Genomic DNA, 18,109 nt, shown 5'->3' with positions numbered 1-18,109 from the left:
ATAAAGTTTTAGTTGTGTATGAGAAATGTTTGAGTTGCATATAGGTACATTAATAGTGTAATATAAATTTTGATGGTTTTATATAGAACAACTATGTGTGACAGTATATAAATGTATTTATGTATTTATAAATATACATATTTATCAACTTAAGAATTTAACACCCCATAATAAAGACTATTTATAGCCGTGCCCAAGTAAGAAGCTCGACTGTGCACGTTTTAGAGTGTTAAAGCATCCTTGGTGTTTTATAGTAGTGTTAGTATTTGTTTTGTGTGTGAAACATCTTCGCTCTCGGTATATGGCATATGGTGAGAGTAATTTCGTGAATGCGACAGTAATGTGTGACAGGAAGTAGAAAGAAACGCGCGCCATTCAATTTTTCTGCTAGACCTACAGTTGGCGCTTGTCAGCGAGTGCAAACATTTCCACGGTGTTTGAAAAGAGAGGAAGAAAGGGAGAAAGAGAAAGAAGGCACAACTGTTTACCGTTCGTTCCGCTAACAGTAGTCTTGAACAGCACCGCAACGCATTGTCATGCGGCTTTTCTAATACCAATACGTTATAAATACGTTGGGAAATAATAAGGTATAAAATATAATATTTATTTAATAATATTATAAGTGTTGTATTAAAATGCGTGTTGTGTTAATAAACAGTTTGTGATACAATAGGTTAGATGTTACACATCAATGGCAAGTACTGTAAGACTAGCTCACTTTTTTTTTAAGATTTCGGTGGAAGGGGGTATATCCCCCACTGGGTTCGTCCTTGGTAATGTGTGGTCGGGGAAACGATCGTCCATTTGCTAATGGCACATCTGGTTCTTCTAAATAAAGCCATATTTAGTTGGGAAAACGATCAGCTAGGTGTTATAAATAATATACAGTAAGTCCATAAAAGAATGTCCCAGTTATAAATTTTAATAGTATTAACTGTTAGCGTTGTAGAGTTTTGGTTCAAGATCACAATTAAAGAGTAACTCAAACAGTTTTAGATAAACGCATGAGCGAGTACTACTTCGTTGTTTTCACGCTTGCAACGCCAACTATGTTGAAATAATGGCTATTCCCTCAATTATTAGAGAGTGGTGAACCTGTAAACTTTACTTGGCAACAGAATGGAGCCCCTCCCCATTGGAATCTCTTTGTACGAGAGTGGTTGAACGTCTAAATCCATGACCGTTGGATTGGTCGTAATGGTCGAGACGACAGAGCTCTTTTCGCTGGCCTCCACGTTCACCTGAGATACCACCATACGAATTTTTCCTAATGATTTGTTAGAGTTGATACGCAGAATTGAAGAGGCTATTGCTTCCATTACTCCGGACTTGTTAACCAAAGTGTGTGAAGAATTGGACTTTAAGTTGGATGTGTGCCACATAACTGAAGGTGCATATACTGAACATCTGTAAGAAAATCTAGGTTAATTTACCTTCAGTTTGACTAATGTTTTGTTGTTTATAGTTTAAATTAAACTGTTCTAATAAACCATTGAAATTGAAACATTTTTTATGGACATCCTGTGTTTGGGGAAATAATAATTGGATGAGGAAAAAGTGGTTGTTTTAAATGATTTTATTGTTAGGGGAATGTACATATAGTTGCTAGAAGGAAATCGTTTTTTTAAATATTGTATAGTTGGAATCAATTTGTTTTTTTTTGCGATGATATAAATAACTAATCTTGAAAAATTCTTTGCGTTTTTTATGGAAGTCACAGATATATGCTGCATTCCAGCTAGTATCAAACAATTTGTAATTAACCTCTTGACAGCCATTCCTTTCTGTAACTGCACCAAATTAAAACATAGCCATGTAACACGTGCTCCAGATGACAACATATGTATGCCTTCTCGGCAGTAGACAGCACGTAGTAAGTATCAGAAATGTTCAGATAAAATGGAATGCGCTAACGTAAGATAAATGCTTATTTAATTACTTATTAGTACGTAAGATAAAGAGAGAGGCATGAACATAGATAAGACCAAAAATATTCCCGAATTAATTTCATGATATATTAAAATTGAAATATTTATACCACTATGCTACATATGCTATTGACTCACAGTTTGTGTGAAGAACGATGAGCCAATGAGAAACCCTCGATAAAAGAAATGGAGACGCCACACAAGTCAGCAGCCAGTGGATAGGTGACATTTACCCGTGTATGCATAGGACTTTTGATTCTATCCTAGAGGTTATAGGCATATATTCCGCTTGCAAAATCGTAATGGTGAAAGAGGGTTGACAAACGTACCCTAATTGCCCATCGCCAGGCACTCCTCAGTGAATCCTACAGATTTGCGCCCTTGCTAGAGGTCATTGAACCATCTAATTTGTCCAGTTCCTCTGTAGAGATTGATGATAGATGAAGCATGTTTTCTGATAGAAGTCAAGGAGCTTAAGGTGGTCGACTCGGGTTAGGAAGTAAGAAGGGGGAAGTTCATTAATGTGCAGTTGAGTTCACTAGTTTACGACAAATGGATCCGATGGTGTTTTCTGTGCCTGTTAATAATAAATTATATTATTGTTAAAAATATATAAGTTTTTTAAATGAAATATAAATGTTTGGGGATTTTATTCTAGTTATTTTAGACTAAATGTTTTTTTTTTTGGAAAACTGTTTAATTGTTGGCAACACCGCCGCCAGTCGTCACGCCCCTTAGAACAAACACAGAAAACGAGCTCGGCCAAGGCTGCTCAGTAGCCATTTTCTGCGGCCAACGTGCAAGTGCCCACAACCACATCACAAGTTCCTTTCATCATTCAGCATCAAGGACACTTGCCGTAAAATAAAACACGTAAACATAACTATAACGACACAACTAAACCTCTACGTTAATAAATAATACTGCTTTGAAACTCATTCTTGTCATATTATATTTGCATTTCATCACCAGAAAATATGTCTACAAACATTCAACATTAAAATACAAATGCCACAAAACTGGAAAATGCCTTGATTTGGTCCTGGGCTTCACTGTCATAGGGAGAAACCAATATTTTGCCCACACAGTTATGTATCTACATGTCTGCATGGTGCCTTTAAGCTCAAACTCGCTCTATATCATTCACGCCCTCATCTACCAAGCAATTTGTTTGCGCCAAGATGGTTGCGAGACTTTGTTAAAGACCGCGCTACATTGCAAGCAAATATAGGCTTGATTATGAGGTTTTATCCGGCAGCAAAATAGACTTCATTCACGTATACATCTCCTTTACTCTGGTGACTGGCTCACATCTCTTTGAAACACCCTGAACTGTCCTGACCAGGCAATAAACAAAGAGAAGTAGAAACATGGCAATTTCGCGGATAATTTTGTCCAGAAAAAATACTGTAAACACGTATACCTCTCTATTGCTTTGACGATTGAATCTCTACAATTGTGGACCAGTCAACTACCTGCTAGCAGTAGACTGACCGAATCGCATCGACCCATTCAATAGATGGGGAGGTTCTACAACTAGGAATGAGCCAATAGGAAAGAATATGTGGATATAATATTTATAGAATTGTGAATTTTAGACTGGCAACAAATTAATCTGCGAAATGTCCGTGACTCTAAAGACAAATTTTGCACAACCAAGTCCAAAGGCTGGGAAGCCTCTGACACCGCTACCGGCCAATGAGCACCCTTGGCCTGCGTACGTGGAATATTCCTGGCTCTAGGAAAAACCAGAGACTCCGGGCACCACCTGATTTTATAAATTTCATTTAAGTTCAACTATCTTCTTTCTTCGTTGTGCTGTCTCTCTTGGTGGGCAGTTTCCCGCTAGCTTGCGAAGAGAAACTCACAACAATCCTCTCGTCTGTGTTCGGGTGAGAAAATACACTCGATAACCGGGGCGCAAATGGAATGGCGAAAAGGAGGGAGGGGGGGGGTTGAATCTGGGGCCTAAGAGTTTGGGGCGTGGTAATTGATCTCTAGACCCCCACGGAGAGGGGCGTTTTGATTCCAGGGGCCCGAACCCCATGCCAATAACCATCTGTAGGTCCTGTCCGCAGGCCGGAGCTTCCATTTGAAATGCAAAGATGCGGCTAATAGTTTATTAAGATGAAACATGCTAACGAACCTGTGCCTTCGTGAATGGAACATACGCCCACTGGAAGACTATTCCTCGAGTCGAACCTCTAATTCATGGGTGCACCCACCTGCCACAGCTACTGTCTACTCTCTCCCGTTTGTGGGCCTCGAGACAGCTGCCCATTTGACTGTTGACCCGCAGGCGCAGAGTTTCAGTCGTCTGTGAGTCGTCACTCGAATACGCTATACTGTACGTCCGGACACTACCCTTTGTAAGTACTGTATACGTTTAATCGCATTACATAAGACTGCCGACTATTCAGAGATGTATTTTCTTATATAAGACTAAATAAAAATAAGCTTTCAACTATGTAGCATACTTTTATGCAAGAATGAAAATATCTTTATTATGAGGTTTTAAAACTGGCAACCTTGAATAGTGAGGCACATGAAACAGTACATGTGTGGCTGGCTGGTGTTGAAAATGTGGACGACTGCCAGTGGCCTAGACCTCCTCGGCTACAGACACACCACCTCAGCACTACGAGTGTCCAAGTGTGGCCTCTCCAGACCATAAGGGCAACCCCTCTAGGCCATAAGGAAACCTATACAAGATATAAACCGACCTCTCCAGGACATAAGGGTGACCCCTCCAAGCCATAAGGAGACCTCTCCAAGATATAAGGTCGACATCTCCAGGACATAAGGAGACCTCATTAGGACATAAGGGCGACCTCACCAAGATATAAGGTTGACCTCTCCAGGACATAAAGAGACCTCTCCAGGACATAAAGAGACCTATCCAGGGAACAAGGAGACCTCTCCAGCCCATTAGGTCAACCCCTCTCGTCAATAAGGGCGACTCCTCCAGGCCATAAGGGTGACCAATTCAGTCCATAAGGGCGATCTCTCCAGACCATAAGGATGAACTATCCAGTCTATAAGGGTGACCTCTTCAGGCCATAAGGGTGACCTATCCAGTCCAAAAGGGCGATCTCTCCAGGCCATAAGGGTGACCTTGGCAGGCCATAAGAACGATATATCCAATACATGATCTCTACTTGTATTTAAGTAAAATTATGTTGGTTTCCAGGGAAGTAAAAATGTGAAGCAAGAGTCCACTCGTCTTGCAGCGCCGGTCTGTTTTTTTTCCTATGTAGAAGGAAAATTAAATACAGGAAGCTAAGAACTTCACTTCCCAGAACTTCTGACTGTGTTCTCAAAAAACAAAGGAAACCAGGAATATTCAGTCTCAGTTTAGTTTTAGATTAATTTTGATTCAGGTCGAAACAAGACACCTTTGAAAGCATAGAGCAAGAGAGTAAATCGATGGGAATTAAAGGCCTTCTGCATTTCGTTCCAAGGAGTGAATTCCGGAAGGCGAACAGCATAGAAAAGAGGCGCTGACTGGTTTTCAAGGATGCAGCTGGCTCAGTGGAAGCTGATCTTGTTTGCCATGCAACGAGTGGCTAACCTATGGATTCAGAAATTCACAACGACAAGTAGGCGATGTTTAGAGGACTGAAGTCTCGGAAGTTGGCAAGGAAATAGAGATGAAAATGCCATCCATAGTATAACACTTGCGATGCACTGTTAAATTAAAACAGCTATAAAGCGCGCTTTTTACATGTTTTTTTTTTTTTTAGACTAGGGAGAGCCTACCGACTGTTATGACTTACTTGACTTGTTTGTTTATTGAGTAAATAACTTGTAGGGCCGGTATAATTATGCCCCATTAGTAGAGACCGGAAAAATTCGCGGGTACAATGACCTCCAGGATAGACTCCACTATCCTCTACACACTCGGGAAAATGCCAACTGTTCATTGGCTGTTGACTTGTGAGTCGTCTCGACTGGGCGACTTGTGAGTCGTCTCGACTGGGCGGCCTGTGATTCGACACTTCTATGAGTGAGGGTCTCTAATTGGCCGTCATTACTCCAGATTAACCGGGAACCAATGGCAGAAGCAGCACTAAGGTATAATTATTTGAATTGTAGCATGTCACGAAATGAATCTGCGAATTTTTCAGGTCTCTACCCATTAGTGAAACAATGAGAAGGCTGGGGTAATGTTAGGCTCTCAGCTACACGGTGTAGCGCATGAGTAGGTACAATGTGTATAATAACGAGGTCACGATAGCATGAGTTAATAACCGATACAAACAATTATTGAGAAAGGTGTAATTACAGCTGAAAAAATGTTTTTAAATTGAATATTGTTTTATACTATAAGTAAAAAAATTACTTTTGGTGTAGTAAAAATTAAAACATCTTAACTAAATTAATTAGGAAATAAAATATTTTTCGAGAACAAGCCAATTAAGGTCTGTCTCGTATTATAAGTCTTGTTTACGATGGTACTAGAAGGAATAACATAATTTATTCATTTACCAAATTCATATGTAGTGTACAGCTGTTTTGGGATTTTTTAAATTATTTTTGTAAGTATAAAAATAAGACAGAGAAGTGATACAAAATACTGTAACAAGTTAAAAACGATAAAATGTAAAACATTGACGAGATGCGTGTAAGATTGACATGCAAATTTCAACGTGACCTGTTACTTTATTCTTGTGTAACGAAATACTTACGTTCACTTGAGGGAAAGCTCGTAAATGCCCTGCTTTTGTGATTTATGTTTTATGTATCTATGAACGTCATACCAATCACAGTTTGCAAAACAGTAACGTCTAGCTGTGTTTGGGCTGTGCAATTTTTTGGCTTGGTAACTGACAACCTCGAGCTGGTTTATATTTGAGGTTATCCAAGTTTTCCAAAGTTTTGTGAAAAGCAGAGTTTCAGGAGACTTTATACAACAGACATGTTCGAAAATGCAATTTTATTCTCTAATTCAAATACGCCACCAAGTAAGTGCACTAATAGTTGAGAGATTATAAGTTCTAATCAATGTACTCAATATGCAGCTCCGATACGTGCACGCAAACACAACTATCGAACATGCCTAGTGCAGAAATGTTTTCCTTGCATACTTGTCTTCGCAAATACAATGAAATACTTTATTACGACTAAATACATTTTAAAAACATGACAAACGATGTAAACCAAGACTTAAAATATTTTACTAAGAAAAATGTTTTATGATTTGAGCGAGAATAATTTTTAAAAAATTTCATCATTTACTGACCAAAAATATATGAACGTCTTCATTTTTTTAATAATTACCGAACACCAAAAATCTAGAGGGGATTATAACACAAACATGCCTTTAACACATGAAATATAATAATTTTCGTGACATTTTTCTTTTTTTAGTGCAGTTAAATGTGCAAATGTGAAAAATCTTATTACGATGCTCGATATAAATAAGTTAAATTGTACGTGAAAGTTTTATTTGTGTCGTTCGGAATATTACGTGAAGTCGGCGTGATTCCGACTTGCCAAACGATGTACTTACAGTTAAAGAATGTTACAATATCAAATTGTTCAGTAATAATTGTCACCAGAGGCGTTAGCCGGTGTGGCCGGGGGGGGGGGGGGTGAGGATGGGGGAGAGAGGAAATGATACATCCCCTCCCGAAATCCTAACAAATCCATCAATTCCACCGACAAATGGAAACAGTTTGAAAACAAATAGTGGGAAAATTGGTTCTATCGCCACCCCACATCTCCCCTTCCGAAAAGAAATTCTGCTTACGCTCCTGAATGGCACGGAGAAAAACGAGCACAGAAATGACTACAGGAAAAAAAAGTGTACTATGCATAATGCTTTATAACTGGCTAAGTTTCAGGTGTGGCAGGATCAGTTATACGGTTCATGTCTCGTGAACAGCGAGCTCATTAGAGCCGCTAACATACAACAGGCCAGAAAAGACCTACCAGTGATCATCCCAACATTCACCTGGAGTGCTTCGGGGAACAGGATTCGAACTCGCGCCCTCTGGAATACGCCATTTCGGTCCACAATGGTTTCGAGAACAGCTAAGAAATCGTTTTTCATAGGAGTGACTTTGCTAAATTTTAAAGTGATGTGTCATATCTGTAAAAAAAATAAAAAGTCGAACCTTGATTTGATATTCTGTAAACTATTTTTTGTATATCTAGTATGCAATTTTTTTTTTAACCTTTTTGATTTTTTGACATTCGGTTGCAATTGAGCTTCCACCCGGTGGCAAGGAGTCTTCCCCCACTTCCCCACCTCCTTTGAAGATTTCTCCTCAGGTCCTTCACACCTCTCACTTCCAACACCTTTTCCTCCAGCCTGTCCACATTAGGGACGAGAGCCTCCGCTCCCTCTCATTGTCTCTCCTCCATCTGCACCCTCCTGCTCGCAACCTTTCATCGTTTCCCACAGCAGCTTCTTGAGCAGCTCCGATGGCCCAACGACCATGACCCATCTCGCTGCTCTACTCCGCACCAGGAGGTGCACTTTGGTCACCAGGCATGGGTCCCACAACCGCCACCCTTTGCTCCATCATTGGCTTGACCTACGTGGCGCACTGCACGCTGTGTGACGTCACTAACCGATAGTTAAACGATTCTGCATCATGCCCCAATGCTGTTTCATTGATTCTCACATCGATATGCGCAGGCGTAGACAAATGTAGCGAATTCAAACCATTTTATTTAACAATTCACTTTATATTTTTCAAATTTCTAGACTTTTAAGTGTCTAATAAACTTATGATTAGTTAAAGTTATGACCAATAGCTCTTGAGCAATAAATAATTCTAAAAAAAAAAACTTTGTTTAATGGTTCAAAGTGTTCACACCGTGGCAAATGTGTTGTGGGCAGCTACAAAACATTTGTTTCACACAATCAATCCTACCTAATGTTTTGTGGTTACAACAGAATAATACATTTTAGTATCTCACAAGTATTTTTGTTATTAAATATGTGTATTTTTTCAGCTTTAAGCACTGTGGAGCTGAAAATGCTGTGGTTTTGTTTATTTCCCGAAATTATTTTATATAGTTTAGGGATAACTACACTGTGTTGGGGTGAATGTGAAACAATTTAATTGTTATTGAATATTAGCTAACAACCTAGCTTATATTAAGTGCAACAAATTCTCACACAGAAGCAGCCTGCTTGTAACAGCTAATGCTACATTAAATGTTCCGTTCCAAGATTCTGCGGCTTTTTAGAGATGAGATAATCTTTTATTGATACTTCAAATTGTTAAGTGCGTTGGTGGAAAGTTCGGTAAAATTTATTACAAAATTTAACGAATCAAAACATGTCTTAAAGTTTTCCTGTATTTAATTATTTGTATTATACATTTGTTTATTTCTCGCAGCTTCGATAGTCACTATAAAAACTACCCAAGCAGGGGCTCGAACCCTCATACGTACTCGGTGTGAGCGCTAAACCGGAAGTGGCGATACCGTCACTCATTCCACGTGCGAGATAGCGAGGTATCGCGTATCGACCAGTCGTCGTGTGTAATCGCGAGTCGATACGACAGCCGCGAAGTGAGAGTCGTGACTCGCGAGTCACGGAGTCAGTAATAAATTTATATGATCCATAATACAAACCTTGTCCTGTGTTGTGCCGTACGTGTCGTGAAATGACGAGCATTGAGATGTGGGTAACAAAGAGATAAAAAATAGCGTCAAGATTTTAGTAACATCGTGATGTGGGGGCGCCGAGATCTCAGTAGCATTTAGAAGTGAGTAGCATAGGGTTGTGGGTAGCATTTAGATATGCATGCCATCGAAATTTGGACAGCAGTAACAAGGCCTGTTTGGTGTTTTAGTTAGAGTATCAGTGATATATGTATAGCATCGACATAATATAAGCGTTGAGATACGTAACATTTAAATGGTGTTAATGTTGATATATAAGTATAGCTAGAGATGTGAAAAGCAGAAAAATGTATCACTATCCCGATGTGAGTAATACAGAAACGTAAGTTGTGTATGCAGGTGAGAGACGGATTGAGACGTGAGTAGCAATGAGGTATAGATAGCACCAAGATGTGAGTAGCACCGGGATTTGGGTAGTATCTAGATTTGCGTATAGAGTCAAAATGTGGGCAGCATCAAATGTGTGTAGTATCGATGTATGGGCGACGGCAAAAAGCAAGTAAGCATTGAGATGTGGCTAGCGTAATGAACTCAGCATTGAGATTGCATGCTGTGATTTCGACTGATTATTTCTGTAGGTCATGTGTTTTGTGAACTGTCTCAAACAAGCAACTTTATGGGTTTATTAAACACAGGAAATGGAATTAAATCGTGATTAGTAGATGGATTATTTTGATGTCCATAGGTAATATACTTCATATTTATTGCCTATACATGGTAAGTATTGTCTTTGTAGCTTTTATGGTTCAGATTGGGTAAAACTATTATTTTTAATAGTTTTGGCTCATGAAGATATTTGACCTTGGAGAAGAGAAGTCCCTGCTAAGTGTGGTGTCTAGAGACCTCGTGATTAAAGGGACAGGCTTAAAATATGCATCCAAGCACAGTATTTGGAATTTGGTGACATTTCATTTATATTCATGCTCTATTCCTACAAGAATGACAAATTTCATCAAGAATTCTCTGAAATTGGCAGTATGGTGTGAAAGTTACACAATTTGTGATCTGGCGTTCCCACATTTCAAAAGGTCTGTGATGCGATGCTGGGATTTATTTGCATGGTATGTGTGCCGATCTCATGAAGTGGGGAGCTAAAGGTCTATGTGTTAATGACATTGAGGCCTGTGATTGCTTATCTCAGAGATAAGTTAGTCTTCTGTAATAGACTTAAGCTTGGTTTACAATTAAAAAACATGAGCGTATTAATATAAAGCCATGCACACGACTGTGCACAAGACCTTTGCGAAATCGGTTCACAATTGAAAGCTTACTGTTAAGCTTAGTTTTCACGAAGCCAGTTGACACACCAATAGCTGTCGCCCAGTTTCTGGAGGACAGTAGCTGACCTCTCCATTTAATTTACGTAGGTTCACGCATTGTAACATTACTGGCTTTACAGTTTGAACATAAAAATGGCGGGATGCTCATCGCCAACGTGTCGAGGAGATACAAATTTAAAATTACATGAACTGTTCCACGAATTTATTTCTGAATCATGATTGGGGCTCATAAACGAGTTAGAAAGAATATTAAGATGAAACACACATGATACCTCATCCAAATTACTTAGCGAGTTGCGAGTAGAGGACCCACAGAATATAGGGCGTGCTTTTGAATGACACCCGAAAGTGTTGAGCTAATGTCGGCGACATTGTGCGAACCTCAAAGCAGCAAGGCGTCTTCAAGAAAGGCTTCACTGCCAATTGGAGTCCCGAACTTCTAAGTTTGACCAACTTTCGCGAATCGGAGAACAGGACCAGCTATACCGTGAAGATCTGGACCACGCGCCTATTCGCGGCGTATACTATGCAGAAGAGATTCAGCCTACGATGCATCCCGACACGTATTTGCTATAGAAGTTGTTCAAACGACGTAATGGACGATCCTATAACGAATAATAGGGTTTCCTATCTCACGTCAATTAGTGGGTAGCAAATGCGAGGATCGAGAAACGCTTAAGGGTCAATACTTGCTTGTATTTGAAGTAGAGTAGAATGTTAATCATTATGTATAATTAATGTAAGCGTGGTTTGTCCGTGTGCCGCTATAACTCCGCCACCCACACCCGCAGCCCCACAGGCCCCAAAGGGGTTAGATGGTATGGTAGCCATCCATCCTCTAACCCCATGAAGAAGGTACGGGTTTGGAACTGCAGGGGTTGGCTTTCGAAGATATGAATGTCAAAAGATGGCACCGCACCAATGGACTTGTTATGGGAAGTTGGTGAAGCAGGTGGGAATGAAGTACCGAAGTGGCCAGAATGTTCTATAATCTTCCAGAATGTTCAAACATGTTATAGAATGTTCCAGGAGATTCAATAATGTTATAGAATGTCCCAGACGGTTATGGACCTCCGAAGGGACTTCCGGTTCCGGAATGTTCGAGAATGTTATGTAATATTCCTGGCGGTTCTGGACCATCGAAGGGACTTCCTGTACCGGAACGTTCGAGAACGTTCTAGAATGCTAGAGAAACAGGAAACATAAGTCAAAATCTTCTAAAACATGTTTATACTTATCAGATTATATATAAATTAAATAGTAAATACGAACATTATCCTGAAAGCTGAATTTTGGTACTTCTTGAATTTGCCATTCTTGATGTTCAAAATAAGAGGAAAATTACTGTCTTCATCGCTCTACAGTTTTATTTGTGCTTGGTGAAATATTTCACAGTTGAACTTGGATGAAAATAAAAGGCAATTGACTGTCTACCTGAGATTTTGAAAGAAAAAAAAAACATCTGTATTCCCTTCAGTGAAGCCTTTTCACTTTGCGCAAAGGCTGGGAAACGCCAGGTATTTCAGCTAGTTAGTAAATATTATTTTTCCAAGTGTTTTTTTTATTTCTTGTTATCTCATGTAGGATTGATTCCAGAACCACTGCTTTTTATTGCAAGCATCAATGAACATTAGGTGAGGCCATATTTAATAAGACAAATAATGAATAAGGTTTTTAAGCTAAAACTACCTTTCTGCACCTACCAATATTAGAACCAAAGACTGAAATCAATCTAACGAATATATTAATAGGTAATTTTTGAAGAATTTTAAAGAATTTTTCTGAAATATTTGGTTGATAATTACAGCTTTTATAAATGAAAATCAAGATGGCCGACAAGATGGCGGACGTCACGATAGCTGACAAACTGTGGTTGGTGTTAGTGCACTCTGGAGAGTAAAAAATAAACCAATATGGCGGTAACGCACTCTGGAAAACGGCAAGAGAATACTATATAACAGCATCTAATATGGATGCTGTGACGTCACACTTGTAGGAGTAATATATATGCCTTGGTAGTAGTAGTAGTGGGGTCAGTCTGTGCTTGTGGATACATTGAGGAAGGATTATTAAATTTTCACTCGTTGGGTTAGAACCGAGGACTCGTGACTCGATGAATTTTTTTATTATCATGTATTTTTTAATTTACACATTTTTGGTAATTTTGAAAGATTTTCAAGATGGTGGAAAGTTCTATAAATCAAAATGGCGGCATTTTCCAGAACACTAAGATTTCGGCCGTGATGCTGAAATCCCAGGTGGCGTACCCCGACACTACTTCATGTCGCAAGAGAAACTATTTTATAATACTCTATACTATATACTATTACATACTAGCTCGACCGTGGGCAAACGTTAAGGCCCCCGTACGCGATCAGTCCGAACTGTCACTCGAAAATGGCATGTGTGTGCAAGGACGGTGGTCTAATCAGTCGGAACTCTTGGACTGACGAACTGATGACTTTCCATCGAATCGGACTGCAGGCCGGCTCGAGAGCCCGAACAGTAGCGTAGACAAAGGGGAGGTCCTGGGGTGCGGAAACCGAATTAGAAAATAACAGCAATTTAGCTACATAAGGTTACAAAGATACCATTTTTGAAATATTATTGTAATTCTTAGTGGGCAACATTAACCTATTTCCTCAATATTACACAGGAACAGCAGGAATTGTGTTTCCAATTAGAGTATATATTTCATGCCAATTTGCACATGTGTATGTCTTTCATACAAACTTAACACACACATATATATGTATGTGTGTATGAAAGTGTATTTAAGACATGTCTTGATGAAATCAAATAATTGACTTAAGGTCAAGGCATTAAAACAATTAAATAAAAATAAACAAAATATAACATTTACAGAATTTTTTCTCAAACAAAACGATTACATCATAACTCTATACGTAAACGTTAGAGTACTAAAATTCTATTATTTCCTGAGATTTGGGCGTGACAAACAATTTTCTTTTTAAAATTTTAAAATTTACATTATAAAGAATACTTACTCGTAAAAATTGATATAATGGTTATACTGGACCGCCTACTTCACAAACTCCTGGCTTCGGCCCTGGTGGGAACAGCGTCTAGCCAGTCCAAACAATCACTACATCAGTCCATCAGCTGAGTGTCGTGGCAGGCATCATTGTTTATACTCTTTGTTGCTTTGCTATTTTTTTTTCCTTTTTCTAACTAAAAGTGCAATTGCAAATGTAACATCCATATTCTACGATGAAACGATACATCCAACAGCAACAGAAACCACAAGACTGATCGTTAGGGGCAGGCATTTTTCGCGAAAAAATCAGAACGCCTGTTAGACTGCAACAAGGTATACCTGCACCAGCTGTTTCCTCATTGTGATTGGCGGCCGTCGGCGAGAGAAGTCGTTGCCTCATTTGGCCGAGCCATTCAGGACGCGTTTGCTTCCGCACTGAATAGCTGTGATTGGTGGTTGAACAATCGACATGTAGCTGAAAGAAGCTCATCCAATCATGACACACAAACGATGATACATTGTTTTAACTTTCAGCTAGTCTCAGAATCTATTCGCGAAATATGCACGCCCCTACTGATCGTGTGTGGGGAAGGCCTCAGTTCAGTCCAGACTGTCAGTTCGGGCTGAGCAGTGCAAACTGGGAGCTGGAATGGTCACGTGGGAGGCTGGTTGGGGGAGGAGGGGGCGCTACTCGACCAAAGCTACTCCTCGGGACAGTTGAATGGCGCTACTGACCCGTGAGCTCACGCCGCCCAATAGCAGGACGCCAGCTACTTGCACGCCAACTGGCTTCCTCAAAACGCGGCTTTAATTTCAGCCAATGAAATTTCGATATGTATCCGACATCTATTGGTAGTGTCAACAATAGCTATACTAACCACCAAATGATTATCCCGTTACACCTGAACAGCAATTTGTGAATACAGTTTGTCACCATATAAATTAATTTCGGTTATGTAAAATTTTTAGTAAATAATTTTAACCACGAAACATTTTTATTTTCATTTGTTGCTAGTGACTTTTTATAAGTAATAGCATTAGCCTAATTAATTTTTAAAGCTGGAATTACACCTGCGCAGTGTAATATCTCGACAATTTCTTGCCACAATATGCTTGATGAATATAAACCGTTCTCTAATCCCGCCAAAATGGTGTCAAACTCTACTCTCATTTACTGTGCGTCATGCGCCTGGCTCAGAAAAAATTTCATTTCTCTCCCATGCACACTACCGTCCTATGCGCTGTTGAGAGTCAGTAAGTAGGTTCGAAAACATGGCGGTCAAATCTTGTGCGCACGACATACTGTTACTGCTAATGATATTTTTTTCAATTGTGCACCCAGCTAAATCTGTTCTAAATCTGTGTTTAATAATGCGTGGTTATTCACGGCAAAAATGCTTTGAGCTAAATTATAGAAATTGCTTTCATTTGCATAATGGGTTTGAAATGCTTTGAATTAAGAGCTCGGTCTTTGTTTTCTGTATAATAAACCTCAAGAGTGTTTGCTGACTTCCTTAAATTATATTTTAAAAACAAAGGGAATATTTTAGCAGTAGCTAACACTTCTGATGAGTTCAACTTCAGCGGCATAGCAAACCGTACTCACTTCTATGGGGATAATCCGTTAAAATAAATAAATTTGTTTTAGTTACAACATATGCTGTACCAAATATTTTATAAAACGGCGTTGACTACCGTTCTTCATTGTTTGGCAATTACCAACAACAAATATAAATGAATACAAACAAAAACAAAAGTAAGTGGAGTTGCAAGCAGCGTGTAAAACGGCACGGCAATACAGAAATGTTAAATGTATTCTATTATTATTTATTCTATTCTTCGTGAGTTTTCCGTATTAAATAGTGCATTACAACAGAGTTATCGTCAGTAAGTAATTAAAAAAAGACCTTCCCTCGCAAATTACTATATTTTTAATGTTATCAATAAATATAAGGATTTGTTGAGACTACAATTTTTTTGTCCAAAAATATTTGTTTAAAAAAAAAAAGGGGGGGGGGGGGAATGGCAAGTCAAAATATTTTTGTGTAGTTCGGGGAGTTTTAATTCAAAAATTCTCAAGAAAAAGAATATTTTTATATCTAAAATGTTACATAGAAAGCTTCTTCGAGAAAAATCTATACGTAAAACCTTTAAAACAAAATCTATGAAGTAAAACGTAGAGTGTGCCAACTCTTTGTTTGTTACGACCCTTCTGTATTTCTTACACATGGGGCACTCATGCAGGACGCTGATAAATAGGAAAAAAAGTATTTCAATCTGGAGAAAGGCATTTTTTGTCTTTACTTTCTATGCTATAGTGTGAAAGTGTCATGTGGATGTGACTCGTCCAATGTTTTTGTACAATGGTTCACAAAGAGTGCTACTGGAGGCATTTATAAACCAATCCAAACAAACAAATCTCTGAATACTTATAGTTAAACACGATGAATACAGCGTGAGTCTGCCATTGCTGTACGTAACCCTGCAAAAAATACTGACTACACTTTCAACAACATTTCTTTACCAAAGTCAGCACCATGCCTTAGTCCTTCAGACAAAACAGTACAGTTAATGAACTCGGGTCCTTTTTAGTTTTCGGTTGACGCGCTTGGCTGCTATTTCGCTGAGCGACGTGCAAAGGTTTAAATGAAAAAGCGCTATTTAAAAAGCGCTCACGGTCTCTGGCAAGTGTTTCACTACGAATAGCATTTTAGAATATTATACTCACGCTTCACGTTTGACTTCATAGTTTTTTTTCTTTTAATATTGATGTGTCCTGTAAAAAATGGTTGGAACTAGTGTTTTTTTACAAATGTTTTCAGGTATGAATAATTTTACTCACTTTATTTAAGTGGTTTAATCTGGTGCATAACCCTTTAACCTATATTTATTATTCCTCCGTAAAATCACAAAGCCAGCACTCAAAGGTTCCATTGAGGTACGTCACTGACGTAAATACTGTACACCAGTCAGTGCCTTGCGCGTAGAGGCTGCGAGACACGCGAAGCGCGAACCGAAGTCGCCATTAGCGCCCCCGCGCTTTCAAGCATGTGAAGTTTGACGAGTAGCCGAGAAATTTATGACGCGCTCATAGCTTACGACCATTTTATTGCGTTAAATCTTCCCAATGTCATTCGCAGCTTAATTCCAACGGAATAGATGGTTAAATTTAAATAAATAGGCACTATAACAGTGGACACTCTTAATCAACAGAAAATTTGAATTACCAAGGTCAGTTGCCAACTTCAGTTAGGTGTCTCAAATATCCATCATTTCTTAGGCCTACTAAATACCGTAACGTGGCATTTTAAATCGATATTATAATAATTATTACATCAACAGTCTACATCGTATATATAACCACTACGAAATATTTTTCATCACTAGAAAATAATTATTAAGTGAGTTATAAAAACTAATCCGTAATGACCACAGTTATGGTTCATTGTATTTCCTAGATTACCTAATAGCGAAAAGTTAAGAATGGATAAAATTAACCGTTTGTTACGCAAGGAAATTATTTGGGCGGCATGACCGCCAAAGATTATGGAGGCTGTTTCTCAGTGCTTATGAAATAATTGACGCCAAGAGCTGGGTCCTAACTGTCAAGGCTTGCCCAGTCACATAAACGTGGAGCAGTATCACGCATTGACTTCGAGCGGTCATTCGTCAAGAAGAGGGACAGTGATTTAACATGTTCAAGTCATATGTAACCATAATACTATTTTTACCGCATCACTTACATAACTCTGAGATAAGATCAAAACAAGCAACGCGCTCAACTGTTTGTATCTCAGTGCACGCGTTTAACGAATGTTTCACCAGTGCTCTTATTAAAACGCTATCACAAAGAGTCTCCTTCGCTTAAATCTAACACTCCACATCAAAGTTCCCTGTCTTAAACATCCTTATAACCTTGCCAGCCGCTGTCGCACTTTGTTTCCTTTGTTCGCTTTTCGTTTTTCATGATTCGGTTCAGTCACCTTGTATTGCGCATCTATTCGCTCGGCTCGCGTTCGGGAAACTTCGTTCGTGTTCGTCACGGGGAATCCAAAAAGTCCAAAGCGAAAACGGGACTGGGCTTACGTAACACTGCAAACACACACATAGGCGCGCAAACAAACACACACACACAAACACATGGCGCATGAGCGCACGCGCGCATACACGCTCTCGCTTACGTAATGCACAGCATAGATGACCTATCACAGCGTTGATTGGTGACTCAGTAAGGGTGTTCTCGGGCCATGGCAGCAGTC

The 18,109-nt window shown here is 39.2% G+C and overlaps 1 long non-coding RNA gene across 1 annotated transcript in view; it reads right to left on the bottom strand.

The window, feature by feature from the left end:
• The window catches only part of LOC134529553 (uncharacterized), an 89,231-nt gene extending 71,136 nt beyond the window's left edge, over nucleotides 1-18,095 (bottom strand). The window contains exon 1 of the long non-coding RNA XR_010074626.1: nucleotides 18,032-18,095. This is a non-coding gene — a long non-coding RNA (uncharacterized LOC134529553). The remainder of the gene's footprint in view (nucleotides 1-18,031) is intronic.
• Between the last annotated feature and the right edge of the window lie 14 nt (nucleotides 18,096-18,109).

Source organism: Bacillus rossius, chromosome 2 (genome assembly GCF_032445375.1).
Source record: "Bacillus rossius redtenbacheri isolate Brsri chromosome 2, Brsri_v3, whole genome shotgun sequence".
Lineage (NCBI taxonomy): Eukaryota > Metazoa > Arthropoda > Insecta > Phasmatodea > Bacillidae > Bacillus > Bacillus rossius.
Note: the sequence above shows the minus strand (reverse complement) of the source record. Positions and strands in the feature narration are given on the sequence as shown.